This window comes from Ictidomys tridecemlineatus, chromosome 12 (assembly GCF_052094955.1).
Source record: "Ictidomys tridecemlineatus isolate mIctTri1 chromosome 12, mIctTri1.hap1, whole genome shotgun sequence".
NCBI lineage: Eukaryota > Metazoa > Chordata > Mammalia > Rodentia > Sciuridae > Ictidomys > Ictidomys tridecemlineatus.
This window is the reverse complement of record NC_135488.1, coordinates 66,421,774-66,444,084: the sequence shown is the minus strand read 5'-3', so window position 1 is coordinate 66,444,084 and position 22,311 is coordinate 66,421,774. Positions and strand designations below refer to the sequence as shown.

The 22,311-nt window shown below is 40.6% G+C and overlaps 1 long non-coding RNA gene across 2 annotated transcripts; it reads right to left on the bottom strand.

Annotated features, from left to right (window-relative positions):
* Window positions 1-1,075: 1,075 nt before the first annotated feature.
* LOC144369592 (uncharacterized) lies at window positions 1,076-21,038 on the bottom strand. 2 transcript variants are annotated; one of them, XR_013429374.1, is made up of 2 exons: window positions 20,876-21,038; window positions 1,076-1,372 (listed from the first exon to the last, which is right to left on the bottom strand). It is a non-coding gene; the product is annotated as an uncharacterized LOC144369592 (long non-coding RNA). The 2 variants fall into 2 exon arrangements; XR_013429375.1 differs by lacking the exon at window positions 20,876-21,038 and adding an exon at window positions 6,016-6,144.
* Window positions 21,039-22,311: the final 1,273 nt, after the last annotated feature.

The window sequence follows — 22,311 nt, the reverse complement described above, 5'->3', positions numbered from 1 at the left end:
ATCTCTGCCTATGAGAGTATAGGTCTTTTTTTCTTATTGATAAACTTTTGTGTTTTAACTCTTGCAATGAACAAAATTCACTTTTGAAAATAGGAAAAGAAATTATCAAAAAACTGTGTGTGTATCTGAGAATATATACTTATATACGTAGAGAGAGAGAGAGAGAAGGAAAGAGAAATAGAACCCAGTGAATGTGTGTGCGCACTCTCATGAGCCAAATGCATGGTGAAGGCAAAAGTCAAGGGAGGAATGAGGAAATGCCCTAAAGGGATTAGGACTGGGAGGAGCAGATGCCCTGGTTGATGAGTGTCCCCTCCTGGGAAGTCTGAGAGGGGAAACTTCCCACTGAGAACTGTGGGAAGGGAGTGGGTCCTCATGACTCTAAGGTTACAGGCAGGACAAGAGGACACTAGGGAGGGCTCTGGATTCAGAAGAAAGAGTGAGGACTGCCGAAAGGTGAACAGTTGGTGAGCCTCAACTCAGGGCTATAATACCGTCAAAATGATTCATGCAACAGGAACAAGTTACACGACAACATTGACTGCTCAGACTCCTCTCTGTTTACCCTTCTAAGGAAGGCTCCATGTCTGTGGGCCTGAATCCTGCACCCACCTCCCTTGGGTTGTTTATAATAAACAGTAAAAAGAGCTGAAAATTGGGATGAGCAGGGCCAGAGTGGAATTTGCAGCATTAAGGGAGAGAATTAATAGCTGGAGATTGAAAAGAGGGAGTTAGGAGTTACCTAAGCAGGATTTAGGGAAGGAATTTTTGCTAGGAAGTCGACAGAACAAGCCAAGTTTTCTTTGAGGAGAAAGCAGCTAAGGTCCCAGAGGAGGTCTCTGAGTAGGGAAAATGCTGGGGGGGGGGTGTATTCTTGCATATGGAGAATGTTCTCCCCCAGGACATCTTCTACAATAATAGTAAAAAAAAAAAAATTCCTGTAAAGGACCAGATAGTAAATATTTTCTGTTTTAAAGGCCACACATTGCATGTCACAACTACTCAGCTCCGCCATTGTCTCCTGAAGGCAGTCATAGACACATACATAACAAGCATGGCTGTGTTTCAATAAAACTTTATAACACAAAACAAATGTTTTTATTAAAAAATATCACCACAGATTTGAGCCAAAGTCCATAATTTGCCAATCCCTGTTCTATAAGATTAGACCCTTTCATTTCTTCCCCTGAAGGACTGCTCTTTCTTTGAATCCATATTATGCAGACAGGACCACACGGGACACCAGCTATGTCTGGGTTGCAACAATCAGCTCAGAAGATCCTTTCACTGGCCACTTCAAAGGAGACAGAGCAGAACAGGACCCTGACGATCGGAACATGGTCAGACATCATGGTGAGTTTTATGTGATGTCCTGCAGGGATCAGAAGGGAAAACTTTATCATGAGAGAGAACTTACTTTCAGGAGCAAGACGAGAGGAACGGCTTCTCCATCTGGGTTCCATGAAGAAGAACCTCAAAGAGCTGAAAAGAATGGTGACAGATGGCCAAAGAAAACTATATGACCTAAAGAAGAAGGGCATCAGACTGGAGCAGGCCAATCTTGCTTAGCCTAGAACAGTTGTATGGTTTCCTTAGAGGTCATCATTCACTCCATTGTTTCTCTAAAACACCTCCTCCGTGTCCAAAAGTAAGGCAGTCATGAGAGAACAGCCAATGGGACATGATTCTGTCCTTGAGGACTAGAGTCTCACAGGGAGAGAGCAGGGATCTCCATGGGAGAAACAGCAAAATTATTCACAGCTGCTGAGGGCTTAGGCCCCACAGACAGGAAAGGCCACACTGTGCTGCTCCTCGATCAGCAAAGATGCCCCGCACTGTCCGTTTGTGCATCATCATATTTCTTGACTCATTAAGCACAAGAGGCAGGAAGGAAAAGCTGAGCTTTGCCCAAGGATAGATTTGCAATTTCAGGGCAAGACAGGATTGACCTTCCAGCCAGATCATAGAAGATGGGTTTGGACACATTGTTCTCGCCCATATTTATTCACAGGAATTCAAACATGGATGGTGGCAAGAAACCATAATTTCCAGCAAGACTAAAGTGCCAATCAGCTGAGCAGATGTTTGCTGGGCACTCTGCTAAGCATCCAGATATTAAGAAATGTCTTATTGGGTAGATGACTTCTTCATTTTTCAGCTTAATATCAACTTTTCTAAGAAACAATTTGAGATGACCAAATTAAGTATACTATTTGCCAAGGGACTTTCTAAGAAAATGCTGTTTGATATTTAAACAAAGGTGCAATCCTTGTGAAAACTTTAAAGGTAACAAAGCCAACTCTGTGCCATTTTTTTTTTCTTTTCATTATGGTCCAGCCTGATGCCAGTCTTCTGCAATGAGTAATCATAGCAGAGTACACATAGGCTTTTTCTTGCTTTGTGTCCCCAAAAGGACACTTTTCCTAAACAATGTGGTCATATTTGGGCTTCCTAATATATATAGTCTGCTGCTACAGAACATTCTCAAGCAGCAGTCTTGGTGATGAATTCTAGAGCTTCTAAAACCAAGGAATGAGGGGCAAGGAGCCTTCTAACATCTATCAATCTGTACATTTCATGTAGATGTTGCCATGTTTCATGAGATTAGAAAAGAACAAAACAGAGGCTGGAGTTGTAGCTCAGTGGTAGAGTGCTTGCCTAGAATGTTGTGGCACTGTTTGATCCTCAGCACCACATCAAAATAAATAAAGTAAAGGTATTGTGTCCATCTACAACTAAAAAAGTATATTTTTTTAAAAAAGGAGAAGAAAGAAAAGAGAAAAAAAAGAAAACTCTGAATTGAACTAATCTGTTGGGTGATGGCTGAGGTCCCCATTCCCAACTACATAGGCAAAGTCTACTTGCCATAAAATTGGTACCTCATTGCTTTCTTTTCCTATATACAGTCACCACCAATGCTTATGATTATAGTACCCTTATCTTATCATAAGCAGATGGTGGCAGCTAGTTGCAATGTCCAGGAGGCTCAGCTCTTCAGATTTTAAGGTATGTAAGTTGTGACTTTTTCCTTCCAAGAGCATGGAAATTCATGTCCAATATATATTTTTTTTAAACATTCTTCTGCTCCCCAGTCCCCAGTGGCCACAAATCTCTCTGGAAGGTAAAATGACTTCCAGATCACACTGGGAGCTGTTGATTGATAGAAGTCAATTGTGCATCCACCGTCATACTCCCAACCTGGAGGGCCATTGGACCAGAATCACTTTTATGCTCAGACCAGAACTAGTTATTATTCTAATGTATGTCAAGCTACGGAGAGCATCTCTTTGTGGTAAAGAAGCAGCATGGAATATAGTTTTCATACCTTCTTCACTAAAGGACATCTTATCAGCCTCCTACTTTTGTCTTGGTGTCAAGATCTATTCAGAGGAAGCCACATTCCTTTAGGCATTTTTATGGGTCTCCCATCCTCCAGGTTCTCTTCCCCATTTCTAAGAGTCCCCTCCACACTTGGTTCAAATATTGCTCTTGATTTCCTTGATTCCTCCATAAATTCCTGATGCTGAGCCCTCTCTTCTTTAATGGTATTAACTGCTTTCTCAGCAGTTTCACTGGTTGATCATCTCCATTCCTCCTTCGGCTTGGCCTTTGGGGCCAAAGCCTACTATCTTGCTGGTAAGGTAGTTTCTGGTTTCCCTTCTAGGTCAGTGGTGTCTCTTGTGACAATTCTCTGCTTGCATCTTGGGATCCTGAAGCCAGTCAGCTTTCAGCTATGATGCCGGGTGTAACATGGCATGCTGCTTCTCACAACTGATATCCATAAGGCAAATTGCTCCTGATTCTCCTGGGCTTCCCCCTTTTCCTTTGGCAGTGCTTAAGTAGCATCTCAGCATGTCACCAGAAACCTCTGTAACTTTGGTTTATAGAATCATTCATTTTTGGTCTATAAGGAAATATTTAGTTCATTTTTCCTATTATATACTTGAGGGAACCAAAGTCCAGATGATCTAGTGACTCAACCAAGGTCACACAGCCAAGACTAATTAGATCCTATCCCTCACTCCCTTCCTGTGTATTCTTCTCAGGCTGCCATCACCTCCCTCAGTCTTGCCAGGTTCTCTTCCAATTAACCTTGCATCTGGAGCACTGAAATCTCCATTTTATCTTCTAACAGGACTTAGCATAAAGCCTTCTCAACTGGACGATTGAATTCTCCGATTCAGAGATTAGCAGAATAAATGCTTCTGGATCTCTCCCTGACATCTCAGCACTTCTCAGCTGTCCTCTCTGTGACCTATCTGCCTACTCTCTCACACAGTAAATGACGGTGCTGGTCCCCAGACTATGTCCTCATGAGATGCTTCAGTCAAGAATGGCTGTGTGTCAAATATGTTTGCAAAAATGCTCATAGCCCATCTGATTCCTGCCTTGGGAACTGATTATGTATGTCCAGGGCTCCGAGGAGACTGTAATCAAGAGATTTTAATGACTTTGTTTAATTTAATATTTATCAAGTCTATTTGGCTATGGAACACTTTTCCTAACAGTATACCTACTGAAGTTTTGCAGAACACATTTTAGGGTAAAGCACCTCCAAATTCCATTTCTCTATTTCTGCCTAGATCTCCCAACCCTGGCATAGCTCCTCTTGCTTAGTTTTCTCTCATTCTTAGCATACCTACACTGCCCTACAAGAAAATTTCCATTCGATGAATTATCTTTTTAAGTTCCAACAGCATGAAAGTATGGCAAGAGTTTGCTGTGCCCAAGAAAAGCACTGAACATGGATTCTAAAGTGAATCAAATCCCACTGGCTACATGGCCTTGAAGAAATAGCTCTACTTCCTATGAGCATCAGTTTCTTCACCAACAACCTCAACATCCTAATTTCTGTCCTGTTTATAACAGTATTGCCATGAGGACCAGCAGAAATAATAAATGGGAAGCCACGTTGCTTCACACAAAAAGATGGCATAAATATTAAAAATGATGATGATGATGTTGGCCCTGGGGCTAACCCTCTTTCCTTATCAACTAACACTTTACATTAGTGTCAATGTTCCCAGAAGGGCATAAAAACTCCTCATACTGGGTTTAATCTGCCAATGAAGCATTGAGAAATATGGCTAAAAAGTCAAAAACAGAAATTATCCAGTTGCAAAAGAAAAAGAGAAGGGCAGGAAGAAGCCTAAAGGACATCTAGACTCATTCCCTGAAGAGGCAGAACCCTGGTATAATTTCAGTGAATTCTTCCAGGATCCAAGTTCAAGGGTAAATAGCTCATGCAGGACCTAGGGGCCTGGTGGCACCATATACAAATGTGTGGTTAAAATGGAAGATTCGGGTGGCCAGCAGCAAAGACCCCCCTCCCGAGTGACTTACAGCCAAGAGCCCTGGCAAGAAACATTCTTTTGTGAGACAAGGCAGAGATTTTTCCTTTTGTTCCAGAAGTAAGAAGACAGATAGGACTGGGTGGAAGCAGTTGAAGATCAAATGAACCAGAGAAATGCTAGCTTTTCACCTATGGGTTTATGCCAGTGTATGTCCTCCCACTCTGACAAGTGGTGGGGGGAAAAACGCCCACTACACATTTTAAGAGGGCCCTTCTGAACATAATGCTGAAACCCAAAGCAGTGAGGTAAATGATGGGGAGATTTAAGAAATCACAGCCAGCCAGAAACTAAAATGTGACATTGGCCCTTTAAGGCTTTGTCCTTCTGACCATCACAGTTTCCCAATCTCCCTGCCAAGTGGGCTGGCAGCCAAAATATTTCTTAACTTTGCATTTATTTCGGGGTGTTAATCTCAGAGGCAACCAACCCCTATTTGATTCATTCTAGTTGACTCCCACTCTCTGCACCACCCCTTGGGCTGCCCATGCAAGTTCTCAGGAAAGCTCCGTACACGTGTGCCTGCCCATCATTTCCTGCTTAGGAGGGGTGTTGACCAGGACAGCCAGGGCACCGTGCAGCTGGCATCAACCCTGTTCTATACATGGTACCTCAACTGTGCACCCTCTTTCCAAGGCACTTGCCTCAGCCATGAGCAACCTACCTGCCTCTGGGTCTCCCTTGGGGCGTCTGAGGCCAGGAAGAGAGTCAGGGTGGCTGGTTCAAGAGCAATTCAAGGCCTTTAGCTCTACTGCCAAGCACAGGAGTAGGCTTCCCTCGCCCCTTCTTGAGCCCCATTTTTAATCACTAACCACAGAAGGTAATGAGAAAGTGCTTGAATTACAAAGATTCCCATTTATTACTCTGGCTGCCCCTCCACAAAGCGTCTCTTTTCCCCTTTGGCAAGAACAGATCACTATTGACACTTTTAGAAGGCCCTGGGCCCCTCTCAATTATTGGCCTAATCTCTGCCTACTCTGAAAGCAGAATTCTTTTCTAACTAGATTTTTTAGAAAGTTAAGAGGCTACCCTTTGCTTTATTCATTGGAATGACTTCACGGTCTAATGTATTCTCCTGTCAGTATATTTCATAGGTTCAGCAACATCTGCAGGATGTGGAAAGAACAGAAACAAACCAGATGTTTCCAAAAGGTAGCTCCACTAAGCCTCCTTAACATAATTATTGCAATATCGCATCCGCATTTTATCGTACCACTTCTATATTTATATGCTGCTAACTTTTCCTGTGGAAATCCAAACCAGTGGATCCGAGTTCCTCCTATAAACAGATTTGCAATCTTAAAAAAAAAATGACATATATCCTCCATTAAATCCAAATTTCCTTTATCAAATTTTAGAGGGGGAAAATAGATTAAGGAAATGTAGATATTTATCTCAGCCTTCAACATTTACACTCATTTAGTTAATTAGCACTTAATTACACTGTCAAAGGGGAAAATTTTACCACGGACAAAGTGGTCCCCACCCCTCAGGCCCAGGCTTCTTTAGAGAGGCAGACCTTTACTCAGAGCCAGCTCCTTCCTGCACGAAACATTTGTAATGATTACTTGACAATAAGTGCAGATATAAAATTGCGCAACAGAGAGCCATCATTCACTGGAGCCCCGCCGGAGCTCCCAAGCTGGAGCAACAGTGCCCCCCAAAGCACGAGGCCAGAAGCACCCTCTATGCAAACCCTGGGCTGCCCAAACTTCTATTTTTTGCTTTATAAGCCGAGGAGCTATTTTAAGAGTTGCTGGCCGAAAAGCAAGCTCTATTACAACCAGACGAGCATTCCAACCAAGCTGGGGAGCCTCGGCTGGAACAGAGAATGTTTCCACCTATTTTAGCTCAGACGCCAGAAATTCTCCAAGGAGGAGATGGGGGGTGGGGGAGCAGGACAGACATGGTAGAAAATTGGAAAACTTTAGAAGTTTGCCAAACTCCAGGGAACAAAGTATAAGTAGATTAATGCATAAATCTTATTAACCAAAATGCAACTGAATAGAGTCGTTTGTCATCAGAGTTTCTCCATCTTTTAACAAATGGCAATATGTTTTGGTCTCACCGGTTCTCTGCCAAGTAGAAGACCTCATTAAAGCTGTTGGAAAATAATAGTATTCTAATTAGTTTAATTATGATATGATGAATTATCAACCCAATTTTACAAACAATATGCAATTAGCCCCCCCCCCACACTTTTTTTTTTTAAATCAAAGACTGTTTTCCAAAACAGGAAATGAAGCATAACACCCTTAATTTCATCATTAGTGCAAAATCCTAGACACCCCAATGCAGTGGTATAATGAGCATGTAATGAAACCAACAGTCCCTACTCCTCCAGGGACTCCCTTTGTGTATTGACTAGACTGGCCTTTTGGCTCCAAGAATGGAAACTACATTAAGCTGGAGGCTGACCCAAATTTTCTCTTTCAAGTTCTAAGTCCTGTTTTCTATTTTCCCTTCTATCCTGGAGTAAGATCACTCTATAAAAGATGAAATATTGCATTCTTAAAAGACAATGAACTGATGATGTCATATCAATATGCTTGGATTTTATATTGCTCTTGGGGGTATTGAAAAGTCATGTGGTGTTGGAAATAAAGAATGCAAGCCAGGGAGCCTGAAATTCAAACTTCTGAAATCCAATTGTGGAATTAACTGCATAACCAGAAGCATCTATGAGAAGGTAATGTAACTGAGAGGTAGGAATATTATACAAGTAACATAAAAACAATCAACCCCTTTCCAACCTTCTCCCCTTAAAACAAACACACAAACAAAAAAACCAGAATGAGAACCCTATCCATTACACACCTACCGGAATGCAAAATGGATAAAATTAAAAGAACTGAGAATAACAGGTGTTTGTAAGAAGGGAAAGGAATCAGAATTTTCTTGAATTTTTAGGCAGAGTGTACATTGCTACAACCACTTGGGAAAACTGCTTCATGGTGCCTATTAAATATATAAATTTCAAGACTCAGCAATTCTACTCCTGGTTTTATATCCAAACTAAACTAGTACATACATTCATCAAAAGTCATGCATAAGGATGTTTATAGCAGCTTTATTCATAATAGTCCAAACCTGGAAAAAATCCAAAGGTCCATCAATGGTAGGATAAATTATTGTCAAACACTTCTACAATGGAATACCACATAGCAACACTGCCCAAACACAAAAGAGTACATAGGTTATAATTTCACTTAAACATTGTGTAAAAGAAGGCAAAACTAATCTGCGGTGATAGAAGGCATCATGATATTGGTGGAGGTAATGACTGAGCAGGACATGAGAGCCTTCATGGGGGTTCTGGGACATCCTGTGTCTTCATCCAGGTGGTGGTTTCATGGATATCTGCATAGGTAAAAATTCATGCAACTGGACAGTTAAGATGTGTGCATTTTATGTATAGTATACCCCAATTAGAAAACAAAAAAAAGTAAAATCAAAAGCAAAGAAAACAAATGTCTCGCTGCAAGTCAGAGTCATCTGCTTCAAATGTGTATGACTCAATGTCCCTACCCTGAGTGATGCTCTCTAGGACTTCCTCTTCCTCTGAGAATAATCTGCAAGCTCTTCACATGGCCTACAAAGTCCATGCATATTCTGGGCTCTGCCCACCTCTACAAACTATTCTCTCACTACTTCAGCCCCACTCCTGTGGATTCCCCTCCAACAACATTTTTCTTCTCTAATACATCCAACTCATACTGATAGGTCCTAGGCACTTGCTTTTCAACCTGCATATGACAATCTTCTCCTATAACTGCCCTGACTTATCAGACCTGAGCTCAAATGGCATCTCCTCAAAGAGATGTTGCTGAGCACCCTGGCTAAAATAGCATCCTCTTCTTACCAACATTTTTCTTTAATCCACCACCCCATTCATCTTCTTTGACTCTAGACCTACCACATTTCATTCTCTTTTATCTTGTTTACCTCCTGTTTACTTTCAGTGTCCTCCAATGAAATGCATACTCCTTGAGAGAAGGCAACGACCGTCTTACTTACTAATGGATCTCCACTGCCTAGGATGGAGTCTGGCATCTACCAGATTCTCAATAAATATTTTCTTAATGATAAATAAATAATGACTGGATACATGAATAAATTACTGTCCTCAAAAGTTAGTGAGTTGAGCCTGGCATGGTGGCACCTGCCTGTAATCCCAGCAGCTCGGGAGGCTGAGGCAGGAGGACGGCAAGTTCAAAGCCAGCCTCAGCAAAAGCAAGGCACTAAGAAATTTAGTGAGACCCTGTCTCTAAAAAAAATACAAAATAGGGCTGGGGATGTGGCTCAGTAGTCAAGTGCTCCTCAGTTCAATCTCTGGTTATCCACACCCCCAAAAAATGTTATTGGGTTGGGAAAATTAGTACAGGTATCATAGCATGAAACAATCCAAAGAACACCAGGTTAGGAGCCAGAGGACTGATAATTTTGAAGCAGATGGCTATGTACTTCAAAAATATTTTATAGTAATCCATCTACATTTAGTTAGGAAATTGGGTAGCTGGACATGAAAATATAGTAACAATCTAAAGCAGCAAAGGACCAAAGGAGAGACCTCAAAAAAAGAAGCCATCAGGTCAGCTTGGTTCCATCATGGACCCTTACAGAAGAGGTGAGGTTTTCACTGGGCCTGGAAGACTGGGTGGAAGGAATAGAAATAGAATAGAAGAAGAGATCCTAAACAGTGGAGTTGAGTCGGCAAAGCGGCAGAGGCGAGAAAACTGAAGACATAATCAAGGCTTAGGAACAGATGCTCATCACTCAGGGTATTTTAGTCTTTAATTTAGGAGATTGGGTCTCCACCATGCCCAAACAGTGGCTTCATCCTCAGTTTTTAAACACACTCAGATTTTAGAAAGAGGCTCAGCAATTTCCAGCAAACAAACCTTCCAAAGTGCAGTGCTTTGTATTGTATAATGGTTTAGATGTATATTGGCCTCTCCTGAAACCAAGGCCTGAAAGGTAATCTGAATCGAAGTCCGAAATTTGCATTATTGTCTCTCTGGCAAAGTAGAAATTTAAAGAAGGCAGCCCTCGTGGAAAAGTGAGAGGCTTGTACACAGAATAGACAAAAAGCTATGGAAAAACCTTTTTTTTTTTAAAGTTGTTTCGTCTAATATGTTTAGTTATACACAACTAAATAACATGTTCCATCTGCTGTCATCAAGCCAGTCATAAAATTAAAGAAAAAAAACCCTCACAGAATTAATTTTCAAACTATGAATGCTTCCAAATAAATAATTTACCTTTTTCTTAGGGTAGTAATCATTTGATTGGGATGAGCATGTGAGTGCTTGTGTGTGTGTGTGCGCGCGCACGTGCATGAACCCCGGTGTGATGAATAGCACACTGCTACAAAGATCCATAGGTAAGAAAAGGACTTCAAGCTCCGACAACTACAGGGGGTGCAATCAGAAGTACCCTGAAGAATAAAGAGGAAGTTCACTGACTCCAAGTGTCCCTCATTTGAATGCAGCTTGGAGTTTGATCTGGAAAAAAGAGAGACACAGGATTTGATTCAGTTTTTTTTTCCCCAGAAATGATTCATTTCTTCTTGGTGCACAGTTGGAAACACATGGAAAGAGGTGAGTGGGTTGCTGCAGAAGGTTCAGTCAGAAGTCATTTGCTATTGGGCTCTTAAACTGTGGATTTCAGACCTCCAGGCCTGAGGTGGGGACCTAAGATAGGCAAAGCCCAACTTTAGGGTGTGGAACCAACCAGTGGGATTCCAGTGAAGCTTTCCCTGGTGGATTCTCTCCCTAAATCTATTAGCCTGGCAAAGTGGAGGCTGCCTTCAGGGGAGACTGACTTGATGAGTCACCCAAGTCAGATGGCCTTCAGTACTTGAAGTCCTCTAGTTCAGAAAAAAAAATCTCAGGGCTCCTGCTTTTATAACATCTACATATTTTTACAGGCTCAAGTAAGTTCCAGATGATCACAGATGATCCCCACAGTCAGAAGAACCCATAGTACATTTTTACTTAAAGAAGAAGATGAAGGAAGACAAGGAGAGAGGAAAGCAAAAGATGGGGAGAGGGCAGAAGATAGTTTTCATTTACGTGAAGTGGTAGGGAACATTTTAAACAACCAAAACAAATTCAAGATGTGCTTTCACAGTTTGTGTCGGGTTGCATGTACTTGGCAATGAAACCCTGCTATCTCTAACTTTTACTTAAAATGATGGCTGTGGTGCATGTAATATATGACATCAATTCCCCAATCTTAATCAATAGCTCCACAATGATGACAAATTGGTCTATCTGAAGGTTGCCATTTAAAGGTTCTGCACTACAATTCGATCAATCCAACTGCCCGACTCCACCCACAGCTACCTTTTCAAACACAGTCTTAATAGGGCTTATTTACTAATAAATTGCCCTGATATTATTCCCTGAAAACTCCAGTGAGCCCCACCTCCAGACCTGTGCTCCCAGCACTTCCCCTTCACACAAGGTTCTCTCTCCTCCCCTGCACACTCCTCTGCACTCATTTCCCACTCTCTTCCCACTCTTCTACACTGTTATAGCACTTGTTGGTATCAATTAGTTCCTAGTGTATGTCTTTTATGGTCACCTATCATTGCCCTCGATGGCAGAGATTACACCTTTAGGTGGCTTCTTCTTCTTCTTCTTCTTCTTCTTCTTCTTCTTCTTCTTCTTCTTCTTCTTCTTCTTCTTCTTCTTCTTCTTCTTCCTCCTCCTCCTCCTCCTCCTCCTCCTCCTCCTCCTCCTCCTCCTCCTCCTCCTCCTCCTCCTCCTCTTCCTCCTCCTCCTCTTCCTCTTCCTCTTCCTCTTCCTCCTCCTCCTCCTTCTTCTTTTTTGATACCATGGATTGAACCCAGAGTAGGGCTTAACCACTGAGCCACATCCCCAGCCTTTTTTAAAAAAATATTTTATTTAGAGATAGGGTCTCACTGAGTTGCTTAGGGCCGCACTGAATTGCTGAGGCTGTCATTGAACTTTCGATCCTCCTGCCTCAGCATCCTGAGCCACTGGGATTACAGGCGCTTGCCACTGTGCCCCGAAGCTTTGTGCTTCTTGATATTCTTATCATTGATGAGACATGCCATTCATAATGGGTGCTCAACCCATTAATGGGAGCACTGAATACAAAGAAAATTTTGGACTTGGTACTGGGACAAATTTCACCTCCTCTAATCCCTCCTGTTCCTGGCTTTCACTTCCAAACTGCCACCAGGTGCTATCAGTTCTGCTTCCAAATTACAAATTTAATCCACTTACTTTCCTTCCTCTTGCGGCCATGGTGTTAGTCGATACCACTATTGCCCATTCTCCACCTCAACAAGTAAGAAGTCTTCTTGTTTCTCTCCTTCCATCCCCCACACTACAACAAAATTATTTTTGGTTTAAAGTAAACCAGATCATGCAACTCCATTGCTGAAAACGTTCCTGTATTCCCACTGTGCTTAGAATGAACTGCAAACCCCTGACATGGCTTGAACACCCAGAGTGATGTGACACAGGCCCTTTCTGCAGCCTCCTCTCCCCTTTTGCACTGTACTCCTGCCACACTGGCCCTCAGACAGTTTCTAGAAATGGCCGAGTGTTTGCCCACCTTCAGGGCCTTTGCCTGGACAGTTATTCAAGCAGGAGTCCTGTTCTGGAGGATTCTCAAGTGGGCTGGCTTCTTTTCATTTCTCATGTTTGAACTTTTTTTAAAAAAAAAAATTATTTACTTATTTTAATTAGGTATATATCACAGAATGCATTTTGGTTCATTGCACACAATTGCAGCACAACTTTTCATTTATCTGGTTGTACACGATATAGTGTCACACCATATGTGCAGTCATACATGTACCTAGGGTAATGATGTCCATCTCGTTCCACCATCTTCCCTGCTCCCACGCCCCCTTTCCTTCCTCCCCTTTGCCAAATCAAAGTTCCTCCATTTTTCTTATGGCCCCCCATTATGCATCAGCCTCCACTTATCAGAGAGAATATTTGGCCTTTGGTTTTGGGGGATTGGCTTACTTCCCTTGGCATGATATTCTCCAACTCCATCCATTTACCTGCAAATGCCATAATTTTACTCTCTCTTAATGATGAGTAATGTTTCATTGTGTATATATACCACAGTTTCTTTATCCATCTATTGAAGGGCATATAGGTTGGTTCCACAGCTATTGTGAATTGTGCTGCTATAAACATTAATGTGGTTGCATTACTATAGTCTGCTGATTTTAAGTCCTCTAGGTATAGACCGAGGAGTGGGGTAGCTGGGTCAAATGGTGGTTCTGTTCCAAGCTTTCTAAGGAATCTCCATATTGCTTTCCAGAGTGGTTGCACCAATTGCAGTCCAACTAGCAATGTATGAGTGTGCCTTTTCCCCACATCCTTGCCAACACATATTGTTGCTTGTATTCTTGATAAAAATTGTCATTCTGACTGGCATGAGATGAAATCTTAGAATAGTTTTGATTTGCATTTCTCTAATTACTAGAGATGTTGAGCATTTTTTATATTTTTGTTGATCGAAAGTATAAATTCTTATGAGAAGTGTCTGTGCAGCTCCTTAGCCCATTTATTGATTGGGCTGTTTATTTTTTTGGTGTTAAGTGTTGAGAATTCTTTATATGTCCTGGATATTAGTGCTCCATCTGACATGCGTGTGGCAAAAATTTGCTCCCCAAATGTAAGCTCTCTCCTCACCTCATTGCTTCTTTTGCTGAGAAGAAGCTTTTTAGTTTGAGTCCATCCCATTTATTAATTCTTGATTTATTTCTTGCTTTAGGAGTCTTGTTAAGGAAGTCGGGCCTAATCCAACATGATGAAAATTTGGGTCATATTTGAACTTTCATGTCCTCTTGTCATAAGAAATTTCTTACCACCTTATTTAAGGTATTCCTATTTATCTTATTATTATATATTACAGTGTCCTGTTGATTTCCTTTATGGCAGTTACAAGAATTCCTAATTATCTTGTCTATTATCTGTCAACTTTATGAAAGAGTATAGTTGATGAGCTCACCCATCTTTTTGTTCTTTATTCTATTACCTCTGTAACCACTAGAACACAGCATCTATGCATACTAGATGCTCACTAAACAGCATTGGTAAACTTTACTAAATAGTGAAGGTCAGTTGGTGAATGGAATCACAATGCGTATACTTCCATTTCTCCCCCCTCATATTACATGCTATTGCTGTCATACAGTTAGCTATTCCATGTTATAGACACCTTATTACATTATTATTATTACTTTTAATAATACATTGATATTTTAAAGAGATTTAGTTAATAAGAAAAAACTATACATATTCACTTATGTAGTTAATGTTTCCAATGTTCTTTGTTATGTTATGTAGGCCTCTATTTGGTATTGGATTCTTTCTGTCTAAAGGATTTTCTTCAACATTGTAGTAAAGGTCTTCTAATGATCAATTCAATTTTTGGATGTCTGGAAAAATTCTTCATTTTGAAAGCTATTTTCACTGGATATAGAAGACTAGGCCTTGTTATTTTAGAATTTTAATGATGTTGGTCATAGTCTTCTTGTTTGCATCATTTTTATGAGAAAATTGCCATTATCTTTGTTCATTTTTTCCTGTGGCTGCTTGTAAGAATTTTCTCTATCAATGATTTTGAGCAATTTAATTGTGATGTTTTGGCAGTTTCATTATATTTCTGAAGTTTTCTTTATGTTTCTTGGTATTGGAGTTCATTGAGCTTTTTGGGTATGGGAGTTCATAGTTTTTATAAAATTAGGATTTAAGTCATTATTTATTTCTTTAAACATTCTTATCGTCCATCCCACTCCCTTTCTGAGAACCCCAATAACATATTAACAAGGCTACTGTAAATTATTCTATAGTTCAAATAATCTCATCACTTTGAGTCTTTTCCCTCTGTTTCCTTTAGGATAGCTTCTATTGTTATGTCTTCATGTTCAACAAACTACTTCTACATTGTCTAATATGCTGTTAATAACATCAAGTGTGCTTTTGTTTTCAGGCATTGTAGTTTTCACTTTTAAAAGTTTGATCTAGTCCTTTCTTCTGTGATTCTATTACTGTGCCAATCTTTCCTCTAGCTTCTCCATCATATGGAATAGTTATAATAACTATTCTCAGTGCCTTCGTTTTCTATTTCTAACATCATTGCTATTTGGGGGTTGATTTTGATTAATGGCTTTATCCTCATGTATGTCATATATTCTACCTTTTTTTTGCGTGCTTAGTCATTTATTATTGGCTATCAGGCATTGTGAATTTTGCCTGGTTGGATGCTGGCTATTGTTAAATTTCTAAATATATTCTTGAACTTTGTCCGGAGATACAGTCAAGCTATTTGGAAAGTTTCCTTTATTGCTGGATTGTATTTAAACTTTGCTATGTTGCCTTAAGCCTGGGGCTATTCATTCCCTGCAACTGAATCAAGACTCTTCTTAAAGACTCCATCTAATGCCCCATGCATGAGAGGTTTTCCCATCTGGCTAGTGAATATGAGCACTAACCCTTGCTTTGTGTGAATGCCAGGTACTGTTCCCTCTAGTTCTTTCTTCTTCCTGGGGAAAGCGGGGTTCACACATATGGGATAATCAGCATTCAGCTGAATACTCAAAGAGACCCTTCTAGATCTCTACAGTTCTCTGTGCAGCATTTTCTTCTCTGGCCGTCTATTCTGTGATATCTAGCTGCCTTGAGCTCCTCAGACTCTCAGCTTCATTCTCTCCCTGTGTCACAGCCTAGAAGTTTTCTTGAGCTTGTGAGCTGTGGCATCTTAAGATTCAACTCATTTGTTGTCATCTCTCAGGGATCACTGGCCTTTAGCGTTTGATGTTCAGTGTCTTGAATACTGGCTTTTTTTTTCCTTTGTTTTTTTTTTGTTTTTGATTTTGTTTTTGAAGGGACCATATTTCTGATTCATTTTACTCTATCTTGATTGGGAGTAGAAGTCCCATGGAGCCTATGAACACCACTCATCACTTCCAGTTCTAATGGATAATAAAGTGGTAACCAGGCAGAAAACAGGGGAAATTTAGAGCAGGAAGAATGTCTGATGAAGTCTCACACTCTAGTTAGGCTAGAGTTGGTTATTAGGGAAAGACACTGGAAATCATCTCTACTAATTACCGTCTTACTTGGAGTACACGGAATCGGCCATGCTAAATGAAATTCTTTTCGATGTTAGTGAGAACGAAGGTAGAGTGGAGCAAGGTGAAGACAAAACTAACCTCCCCCCTGAGCCTCTTATCTCATTAAGTGATGTGACCCTCTCCACAAAGGAGGGTCATCAGCAAACACAAGGGTTTGTGAGCACATCACAGGATGTGCTCATTATACCACAAAGATAGAGTAGGGACCAAGCAATCACAGGGCAACACAGAAAATTGTTTTATAAGCCGACTTTTACAAATTGATTTCAAAACTGGGGAGCAATTACCATTAAGCAAAATAATTTGCTGGCCCGAAGAGGGTAGGGCAAGGCAGTAGGTCCAAAGATAACCTAAGCCATCATTAGAGAAATCCAGTTATTTAGTCAATTTTACTTATTTACAGGACTAAAGATTAATGAGTTCAGATACTCACTCAGACAGTAATTAGGTTTCAAAAACATACTATAACACAATCAATCATGGCTCTTGAACATAATGGCATTAGGGCAGAGCCCTCTTTCAGCTCCAGTTATTAGCAAGTGATTGGTGAACACTAGGCTTAAGCTGAGAGCCTACCCCAGGGTCCTGCAATAAAATGAAAGAAAACCCTCGATAAAGGAGAATGTATATGGTGGATCCTTTGTCCTTTGCCTGGAGGCTCTGAGACATTATGCACAAGGTATAGGACTCTGTAACAGAACTTCAAGATTGGTGGCTTTTCAAAGTACAGTTGGTGTTTCACTTTCAATATATCTTTACTCAAAAATCCAACTCTTTGTACTCCTTTGAATCTAGTCTTTATGAACAATTATCATTTTTGCTTAATTTTTTTAAAAAAAATTATTTTCTTATAACTTCATAAACAAAGAGAACCCAGAGGTTTTGTTTGTTTGTTTGTTTTAATAAATACACTGCGACCTCTTGGCAACAAAGCAAAAAGCAGGAGAGTAAAAAGCAGAAGAGCTTTTAAAACAAGGAAGGAGTTTCTATCGTCTGCTTTTCCTCACCAAAGAACCATTTCTCTTGTCACTGAACAAGGAGGTTAGGGAAAGGCTCCAGTTCTAGGCTCATGGATTGTAAGGTGGAAAGAAGATAGGAGACGTGGAAAAGCAGTCACCACTTGGAACAATTTTAGATTGAAGGAAAAGCTGCAGAGATAAGAGAGTTGCCACTGGACCCTTTGCTCCGTTTCCCCCAATGTTAACACCTCACTGTACCATGATGCATTTGCCAAATCTGAGAAACCAATGATGGCGGTGTATGTCATGTTCCTTCACTCTGGCAGCATTCTTTGTCCTTTCTGTAATCGAGTCTTTGAAAGCAAATCACTATGCCCGAGTCCCACCCCAGAAGGAGGGAGCAAATTAAATCGGAGAGGCCCTATCTACCTATATTATTTGGATTTCTTCCATGAGGAAGATTTGCCCCATCTCCTCCATCTTGTAATTTATCTAATAGCTAAATCTCTTTCTCTATTGTTAACAAATATTTTGTTCTAGCTTTTTTTCGCTATATATTAGAGTCTACATCAAAGTCTACAGCATGCGCAACAGCCCCTGGCATATTACAGGGACACTGGAGACCTCCTTGGAAGACACACATGCTTGCCCTTCGGGAAGCCACTGTGCAGAGTGTTGAATTTGTACTTTCATCCATCACATATTTTCCTTGATATTTTAATGGAAAGTTTGTTTCTCTGTAATCAGAGAACTGCTCCTGTCTATTCCAGGCACTTCTTTTTAAAATGTTACAGCATTCTCTGAAGCAGTTCGTGTTTTTCCTACCGATGATGTAGGCTATGGAATTCATCTAAGATTGTATAAGCTTAGGCTCTGTATCCACCAAGTTCTAAGAACTGTTTGAAAAATAAAAATATAATATTAGTATCACTCAACTCGGCCGTTGTTTGGTTTCCATAACAGCAAAACAAAGGGTTTGATTGACTTTCTTTAAACTGATCCTGTTTCTGTTTCTATTGGACCCCAAATCCTTTGACCACGTGAAAGTCCTTGGGAAAAATGAAGATTTGACAACATTTCTCCTACCTGACTTCCTAAGCCTTCCTTAAGGGGGAAAAAAAAATCTCCCTTAAACTTTTAAATTCAGTCCTAATATGGGCAATTTCAGTAGAGCATCGGGACTGGCCTTTGATATTCAGTTTATCGTAAGCCCAATCAATTGGCTTCCTGAACGAGCAGGACCAAATTTCTTGTGCCCCATCCCAGACTTCCTGTGAGTCATTAGTCGTGTACTGGTTTCTCACCAACTTTTCCAGGGCAGAGCAACATGAGACTCATGGGACCTCCTGCATTCCAGCTCCAAGAAAGAGTTCTGTCAACAGGCATTCATTTCAAGTACGGGTAAAGGCATCCCCTTGGTGTGTTACTCTGCATAAATATTGCCAATGCTAACATGTGCTGTGAGCCAGGCTTTCCCTGTACTGCCAACACAAAGAAGAATGTAGGAGCTCAGGGAGCAAGGTAGGGGACTTCCCTTTAGGATGCCCCTTGAGCCCTTGGTGCTGAGCCAGAGTTGCTCAGTATAAAGAGGATGCAAACCTTTTTGTTCTTATCCCTGCCCTTTGTTATTTTTTCTGGTCAAGAACTCCTTGCTTCTTTCCTTCCCAATCTCATCCATCTTCCAAGGCCAAAAGCATTCTATGTCCTTTCGAAATGTTCCATATTTTATGGATTTCCATCCTTTAGAAGTTTTGAGCATCCAAAACATATATACATTTACTATATACTTTCTTGTATTTGCTGTTTCAAACGTGTTTCAATCCAGCTTGTAAGAAGTGTGGGATTTAAAAAAAAATCATCCTTATTTTATCAGAACTTGCCACTAAGATGTAAACACCATGAAGATAATTAAGATGTGTTTACTTATGGGTTGTGCTTAACAGACCAGAAGGATACCATGAACTCAATAGATATTTATTATACGGGAAGGAAAAACAAAAGTGCCTGGTACATGGCCTGAATTCAATTGTAATACCAACCTCCTGGTTCATTTGTGTCCTCAAAGGGCCTGAGAGTTACATTAGCTGTAAGGTAACCATGTTGTTATAGCTTATATACAAGGTGTCCCCCCAAAGCTTATGTGTGAGACGATGCAAGAATTTTCAGAGGTGAAATCATTAGATTATGAGAAGTGTGACCTAATGAGCAGATTAATCCACTGGTGGATTAACTATGGGTAACAATAGGCCAGACAATCAAAATGAACCTAAGTAAGACTTCTGATTTTTGTTGTTGTTGTTATGATTGCACACTTGTAGAATGTATACAAAAGGGTAGAGAAATTAACTGTCTTTATTCTGGGTATGTCTAAAAGAAGTAGGTCACTGGGGTATAACTTTGGGGTTTGTATTTTGTCCTTTCTGCTCTTTCTCTATGTCCTGGTTGCCGTGTCCTGAGCTGTTTTCCTCCACCACATTCCTTCCGCCATGTTGTTCAACCTCACCTGGGACCTGGAGCTATGGAGTCAGCCAATCGTGGACTGAATCTCTGAAACAACCAACACAGCTTTTCCTCCTCTGTGTGTTTTTTGTCAGGTCTTTGGGTTACACTGACAAAAAAGTTAACATGTGAAGCGTACTTCTAATAACAGGCAATTTTAAATGTCATTTTTTATATTTATAAAGCCACGTGGGTAACCCCCCATCCTTTCTTATCTCATTGTCTGAGTAATTCTATGATATATGATATATGCCTAGTAACTGATTTCTTAACATTCTACTCTGGGAGAAAATAATGGAACTGACCCTCAATAGTTTTGATTCATTGGCACTAATACCGTCAAGCCTCAGTCATGAAAGAGCTAGCTGAATAAAGAGAGTTAATCTCTGTACCCTTTCATATTCATTCTAAAAGAGTGAAATCATTACCAAAAAATAATATGTCTTAAATACATTTTTGGATTTCTAAAATTAAAACACAAGTAATTTCTTTACATACACTCTGTGTTTTCCACTCCAAATCTTGACCTTTTTCCTGGCCATAAGCAACTTCAGGTTAAGCCTGCTCTATTTCAGGCACACTCATTTTTTGTTGTTATTAGAGCTGTGTTCAGATCTTCATTTCTGTTGATGAACCTGGGGAAATGAGAGCCATGGTATCAACAACCCAATGGATAACAGTAGTCATGTCACTGGGATGAGCATCCTTCAAGACCATAGTCAAGAGGACCAGTCGACATGCACAGCAGGTCCACAGTACAGGTCTCCAACAAGGAGACAGAGCCCTGATGGGCTTCCCTATGTCTCCGTTGTGCCTGGATATCCCCCCATTCAAAATTCCTCTCTACTCTCCTATCCAAGGAAAATAAACTCAATTCCAAGGTTAGATATATTTCTCTTTCTCTAAAAAAAAATATTAATCCCCGCTCTTACCTCAGTGGACACAATATCTGTTCACAATGGCCAATCATTTGGGTGAGTCTTAATTGTTTAAATTCTCTGCTGAGATCAGAAAGTCTCCTCCTACACAGCACTGGCCAAAGGGTTTAAGACTGAGGTCAGTTCAGAGTTTCTTACATGCTGTCCCCTGCCTTCTGCCAGCCTGTTGGGGAGCAGGTATCCAGGGGGAGAGGGGGAGGAGGAGGAGGAGTAAAAACTGGGAGGGGTCAAGGCAGATCATTCCTTTTTAGGTGTAGAAGGCAAACTTCAGGCCACTAAATCCAAATCCACAACCAGATTGAGCCTCTGTACTGATTTGAGCTATTGCCCAACATTCTAGGCTTTAATATTTTAAGAAAAGTTTATTATGACAAGTCAATGACAGCACTTTTAGTAGGTCAATAAATCATGGACGTATCATATCACAGAGATGACAGCTATGTAAAGCATCACAGGAAACTTGATATTATTTCAACAAAATAGCAACTAGAGCCTTTTGGCACTTACTGCAATTTTAAGTCAAGGTTTAAAAATATGTTGTTATTATTAATATTAGTGAATGGGAAATTTTCTTGGATAGAATACTGAGAAATGAAACAATTCATTTGTTTAGTTCAAAGTTTAGCCTGAGCTGGAATAAAGCATTATGTGGCGAAGGGCTTGCAAATGTGGCTTCTTATATTGATGTTCTGGTTATGTTTTATAATTTGCTAATATCAGGGTAGGGGAGGGAATGAAACCCAAACCAGATGAAACATAGGATAAAAAGATTGTCGAGAGCTTTTCTTTCATGGCCTCTTTCCAAGCATATGGAGAGAGAGGAGATGTTAATTTTTTAATAAGGTTTGGGGGTATGGTAGAGTTAAGAATTGGAGGCTGACCCAACCTTGTTTTGTTACTTCCATAGTGGAAACTTCGAAGCAGCTGTCAGAGCTGGGGTGACAGATGTTAGCAGTGAAGGGTGTAAAGGCAACAACTTATTCCTCCTTCCAAACTGTGAAAATTGTCCCAGGCCAACATTTTCCTATTCTGGTAGTGAGGAGGGCAGGGGAATGGCAGGATTAAGCAAGAATAATAAACCCTGATATTTGGATAGTACTTTCCAGCTTACAAAATGCTTTCACATATTTTATCTCACATGATCTTCAAATCAACTTTCTACAATAAGCAGCCTCAGCAGTGAATGTAGTTCTGTTCACATGAGAAGGTGAGGGTGCAGGGAGACTGAAGGGCTTGCTTCCCAACCTACACCACCGCCTGGGGTGAAACAGGACAATAACCCAGTCTCCCCATGATTGGTTCAGAGCTTCACACGTTCAGAGCTTCACTCAGTTTTCATCTGGCTTGCATTTCTTCCCACCAACATACCGATATTAGCAAATTATAAAATATTACCAGGACAGCAAGAAGAATAGAAGAAGCAATAGAAG